The sequence below is a fragment of the Sinocyclocheilus grahami genome, unplaced genomic scaffold (genome assembly GCF_001515645.1).
Source record: "Sinocyclocheilus grahami isolate Dianchi unplaced genomic scaffold, SAMN03320097.WGS_v1.1 scaffold545.1, whole genome shotgun sequence".
In the NCBI taxonomy this organism is placed as follows: Eukaryota; Metazoa; Chordata; class Actinopteri; order Cypriniformes; family Cyprinidae; genus Sinocyclocheilus; species Sinocyclocheilus grahami.
The window spans coordinates 1,591,860-1,597,212 of record NW_015505724.1 but is presented as its reverse complement, the minus strand read 5'-3'; the positions used below and the strand labels follow the sequence as shown (position 1 = coordinate 1,597,212).

Genomic DNA, 5,353 nt, shown 5'->3' with positions numbered 1-5,353 from the left:
AACAGAATAAATGAGTGATGACTTGAGGTCGTCATATTCATATGTAACAGAATAAATCAGTGATGTCTTGAGGTCGTCATATTCATATGTAACAGAATAAATCAGTGATGACTTGAGGTTGTCATATTCATGTGTAACAGAATAAATCAGTGATGACTTGAGGTCATCATATTCATGTGTAACAGAATAAATCAGTGATGACTTGAGGTCATCATATTCATATGTAACAGAATAAATCAGTGATGACTTGAGGTCGTCATATTCATATGTAACAGAATAAGTCAGTGATGACTTGAGGTCATCATATTCATGTGTAACAATAAATCAGTGATGACTTGAGGTCATCCTATTCATGTGTAACAGAATAAATCAGTGATGACTTGTGGTCATCCTATTCATATGTAACAGAATAAATCAGTGATGACTTGAAGTCATCCTATTCATGTGAAACAGAATAAATCAGTGATGACTTGAGGTCATCATATTCATATGTAACAGAATAAATCAGTGATGACTTGAGGTCATCATATTCATATGTAACAGAATAAATAATCTAATTCAATCGCTTCTACCTGGATCTCGCAGCGAATCACAGTAGCGTCACAAATACTGTCTGTTGGTGGACCGAGCTGATTGGTCTGTGCGGTGCGCAAACTAGCGCTGTTTTGTTCCGCATTTCTATGGAATCATTTTTGTTTCTTTATTATTCAATCAAACATTATGTGTTTGAGAGTAAAACTAGTTATTTTGTAATTAAAAAATAAAAGATTGCAAAAAAAGTCTTAAGGCTCAAAAATAAAGAAATTGATAAAATTATTTGCAGTGCGTAAAAATCGTTGAAAATCTTTATTTTTCTTTGTGCACTTCAAACACTTTTCATCGCGATACCACAAATGTGACTCTTTTCTGCCGTCTTTTTTTGCGGGTCTAAAACTTTTGTTTGCAAGTTGAAAAGTTTTGCTTGCGAGTGAAGCTGTCTCTCAGTGGGCGGTCTCTACCCACCAGGATGAAAGGCCTTTTTCTACTGGTCACTCTCGAGTGAAGTCACAGGTTGACCACGCCCACTACGTTTCCCCGGAATCCCCGCCACTGCCACCGCAGTCTGACAGAAGAGCGAGCGAGGTTGTATCATGGCGAGCAACAGGTCGTTTACTGGGTAAGATAACTAACTTATTTTAAACACAGTGACAAGTGAACTTAATTATTATCTCCTCTCATGCTCTCCTATCTAAATACGTAACGTTAGCTAAGCCCGTTGTAGATTTGATTAGCCAACAGTATAGCTAGCTGCCAGAGCCCCCAATAGTAAAGCGTCAAGCCAATATTTTCAGAGATTATAGCTCCAGTGAAGTAAGGTGAGTAACACACATCAAATCACTAGCCCATTTGGCGGGTTATGATTCATAAATTATGACCACATGAACACTCAACTCATTCGCGGCACTCAACAGCTGTAGTTTGCCATTCAACGTTTTCTAAAATACGATTTGGGACCGATGTCTGTACATTCTAACTTCACCCTAGTCTACAAGACTGTATTGTGTATTTTAATAACAGGTTTGTTTTGTACTATCTAAGACCTATGCAATGACAATTGCAAAACTTGTTACTTCAATAGTAAGGATTGATATTCAGGACTTGTCAGCCAGTACCACTGTAACCTTGCAGATACTTTGCTTTGAAGACCTTTTAATTAACTAACTTCCGCACATTTCAATATGCCCCTGACTTCTAAGGGGTGTTTTTATTTGTGACTACTCCAAACAGCCAAGAATTCTATCAGTAGAACATCACATTTTTCTTTTCTGTTTGCAGGAAGAAGATTTGGTGTTGATGGAGGAGGCAACATCTTAAAGGCAAAACCTTAGACCTCATTCAACATCATCCAATGTTGCAATCACCCTCAGGAGGTACACAAGCAAAAGCCAAATTGAACATTGTCAATTACTGTCAATTCCTATTTTACAAAATTTGCCCTGGATACATTTTTGTCTTTAATGTGTAGGCACTTGAAGACCAGTGTCCAATATGTACATTTCCAGTGTCAGAAGTAGAGCTGCCATGCCAGCTTTTGTGGAGAAAGGTAATGGTAACAGTGACTCACATTGAAGCTTAAAAACACCTAAAAGATGCTCTGATTTGGATCATATCTCATGGTAACCTACCTGACTATGTTCATTGCATTGGTTCAAAACAGTACATTGCAAAGGTCATAAAAAGATCATACAAAATATATATATATATACATATACAGTGGGGAAAAAAAGTATTTAGTCAGCCACCAATTGTGCAAGTTCTCCCACTTAAAAAGATGAGAGAGGCCTGTAATTTTCATCATAGGTATACCTCAACTATGAGAGACAAAATGAGAAAACAAATCCAGAAAATCACATTGTAGGATTTTTAAAGAATTTATTTGCAAATTATGGTGGAAAATAAGTATTTGGTCAATAACAAAATTTACCATTAATACAGGTAACGTGTGGAGGACAGAGGAGCCTCTTAAAGAAGTTGTTACAGGTCTGTGAGAGCCAGAAATCTTGCTTGTTTGTAGGTGACCAAATACTTATTTTACCGAGGAATTTACCAATTAATTCTTTAAAAATCCTACAATGTGATTTTCTGGATTTTTTTTCTAATTTTGTCTCTCATAGTTGAGGTATACCTATGATGAAAATTACAGGCCTCTCTCATCTTTTTAAGTGGGAGAACTTGCACAATTGGTGGCTGACTAAATACTTTTTTGCCCCACTGTATACACACACAAAGTTGTTTGGAAACATTACATTTTTTAAAAATGTTTTTTTTGACATAAGTCTCTTCTGCTTATCAAAGCTGCATTAATTTGATCAAATGTACAGTAAAAACAGTATTATTGTGAAATATTATTACATAACTGTTTTCTATTCAAATGCATGTTAGAAATGTAATTTATTCTTGTGATCAAAGCTGAATTTTCAGCATCATTACTCCAGTCTTCAGTGTCACATGATCTTCAGAAATCATTCTAATATGCTGATTTGCTGCTCAAGAAACATGTATTATTGTCAATGTTGAAAAAACTTTTTTTTTAAATTCTTTGATGAATAGAAATGTATGACGTAAACTTCATAAAATTGTTTATAACAGTATAAATGTCTTTACTGTCACTTTTGATCAATTTAATGCATCCTTGCTGAATAAAAGTATTAATTTATTTAATTTCTTTCCCCCAAAAAAAGTCTTACTGACCCCAGACTTTTGAATAATAGTGTATATTATTACAAAATGTTTCGATTTCAGATAAATGCTGTTTGTTTGAACTTTCTACTCATCAAAGAATCCTGAAAACAAAATGTACACAACTGTTTTCAACATCGATAATAATGTTTGTTGAGCAAAAAAATAAGCATATTGTTGTGACATTTAAGACTGGAGGAATGATGCTGAAAAATTTTGCTTTATTGTTTTTATATACATATGTAATTTTATTTATGTATTTTTACAGTGAGGAGGATGCGATTCGTCATGCAGCAGCACAGACAATCTGTCACGAGATAACATGTCTAAAGTTGTGGAAACGTCAAAAAACAGGAAGCCCTGTCAATCCCTTGAAAATCACCTTCCTTGGAGAGTCTGTAAAAATAAATAAATAAAATTATATGTATATAAAGCTTAAAACAATAAAGCAAAATGTTTAGCATCAGTACTCCATTCTTAAGTGTCCCTTTTAGATGTTTTTAAAGTTTTTTTTAGGTGTTTTTAAGCTTCAATGTGAGTCACTGTTACCATTACCTTTCTCCACAAAAGCTGGCATGGCAGTTCTACTTCTGACACTGGAAATGTTCCTGTGCATATTGGACACTGGTCTTCAAGTGCCTACACATTAAAGACAAAAATGTATGCAGGGCAAATTTTGTAAAATAGGAATTGACAATAATTGACCATGTTCAATTTGGCTTTTGCTTGTGTACCTCCTGAGGGTGATTGCAACATTGGATGATGTTGAATGAGGTCTAAGGTTTTGCCTTGAAGATGTTGCCTCCTCCATCAACACCAAATCTTCTTCCTGCAAACAGAAAAGAATTTGCTTTCTTGGCTGTTTGGAGTAGTCACAAATAAAAACACCCCTTAGAAGTCAGGGGCATATTGAAATGTGGAAGTTAGTAAATTTAAAGGTCTTCAAAGCAAAGTCTGCAAGGTTACAGTGGTACTGGCTGACAAATCCTGAATATCAATCCTTACTATTGAAGTAACAAGTTTTGCAATTGTCATTGCATAGGTCTTAGATAGTACAAAACAAACCGGTTATTAAAATACACAATACACAGTCTTGTAGACTAGGTTGAAGTCATAATGTACAGACATCGGTCCCAAATTGTATTTTAGAAAACTTTGAATGGCAAACTACAGCTGTTGGGTGCCGCGAATTACAGAATTATATTTTTTTTATTTAGTGGCGGAAACGGGCTTCCATAACAACGGGCTTAGCTAACGTTACGTATTTAGATAGGAGAGCATGAGAGGAGATAATAATTAAATTCACTTGTCACTATGTTTAAGATGTTAAGTTAGTTATCTTACCCAGTAAACGACCTGTTGCTCGCCATGATACAACCTCGCTCGCTCTTCTGTCAGACTGCGGTGGCAGTGGCGGGGATTCCGGGGAAACGTAGTGGGCGTGGTCAACCTGTGACTTCACTCAAGAGTGACCAACAGAAAAAGGCCTTTCATCCTGGTGGGTAGAGACCGCCCACTGAGAGACAGCTTCACTCGCAAGCAAAACTTTTCAACTTGCAAACAAAAGTTTTAGACGCAAAAAAAGACTGCAGAAAAGAGTCACATTTGTGGTACCGCGATGAAAAGTGTTTGAAGTGCACAAAGAAAAATAAAGATTTTCAAAGATTTATACACACTGCAAATAATTTAATCAATTTCTTTATTTTTGAGCCTTAAGAAGACTTTTTTTTTGCAATCTTTTAATTTTTAATTAACTAGTTTACTCTCAAACACAATGTTTGATTGAATAATAAAGAAACAAAAATTATTCCATACATTTCGGGCGTTTGTCTTTGAATGCAACTGGACGCGACAACAACAGATGCAACAGAAATCGGCAGCGGCACAGTAACTTATATGCTAACGACAGAAATATTAGGAAAATTTGCGGTGGCAGCAGTGCGAGCGCTAATAAACCGGCAGAAAACAAGCTCGCAAAAGGCCACTATAATCGCAGCCCTTTTATAGCTAACGATAGGCACACTATAAAAAATCAATTTCAAATACTTATTAGATTGTTTTAACTGGAGCCATAAAGTTTACAGTAGCCTACATCCGTCTAGACTGGTAGGAACAGCTATTTAGGCTAACTTGC

At 35.7% G+C, this 5,353-nt stretch overlaps 2 long non-coding RNA genes across 3 annotated transcripts; one reads left to right on the top strand and one right to left on the bottom strand.

Annotated features, from left to right (window-relative positions):
* Positions 1 to 874: 874 nt before the first annotated feature.
* On the bottom strand, positions 875 to 4,668 carry LOC107555786 (uncharacterized). Of its 2 annotated transcripts, none has more exons than XR_001605196.1 (4): positions 4,564 to 4,668; positions 3,954 to 4,048; positions 3,775 to 3,858; positions 875 to 1,102 (listed from the first exon to the last, which is right to left on the bottom strand). It is a non-coding gene; the product is annotated as an uncharacterized lncRNA (long non-coding RNA). The 2 variants fall into 2 exon arrangements; XR_001605195.1 differs by lacking the exon at positions 875 to 1,102 and adding an exon at positions 3,541 to 3,615.
* Positions 1,081 to 3,812, top strand: LOC107555787 (uncharacterized). Its single transcript, XR_001605197.1, has 5 exons — positions 1,081 to 1,156; positions 1,816 to 1,910; positions 2,006 to 2,083; positions 3,488 to 3,617; positions 3,736 to 3,812. It is a non-coding gene; the product is annotated as an uncharacterized lncRNA (long non-coding RNA).
* Positions 4,669 to 5,353: the final 685 nt, after the last annotated feature.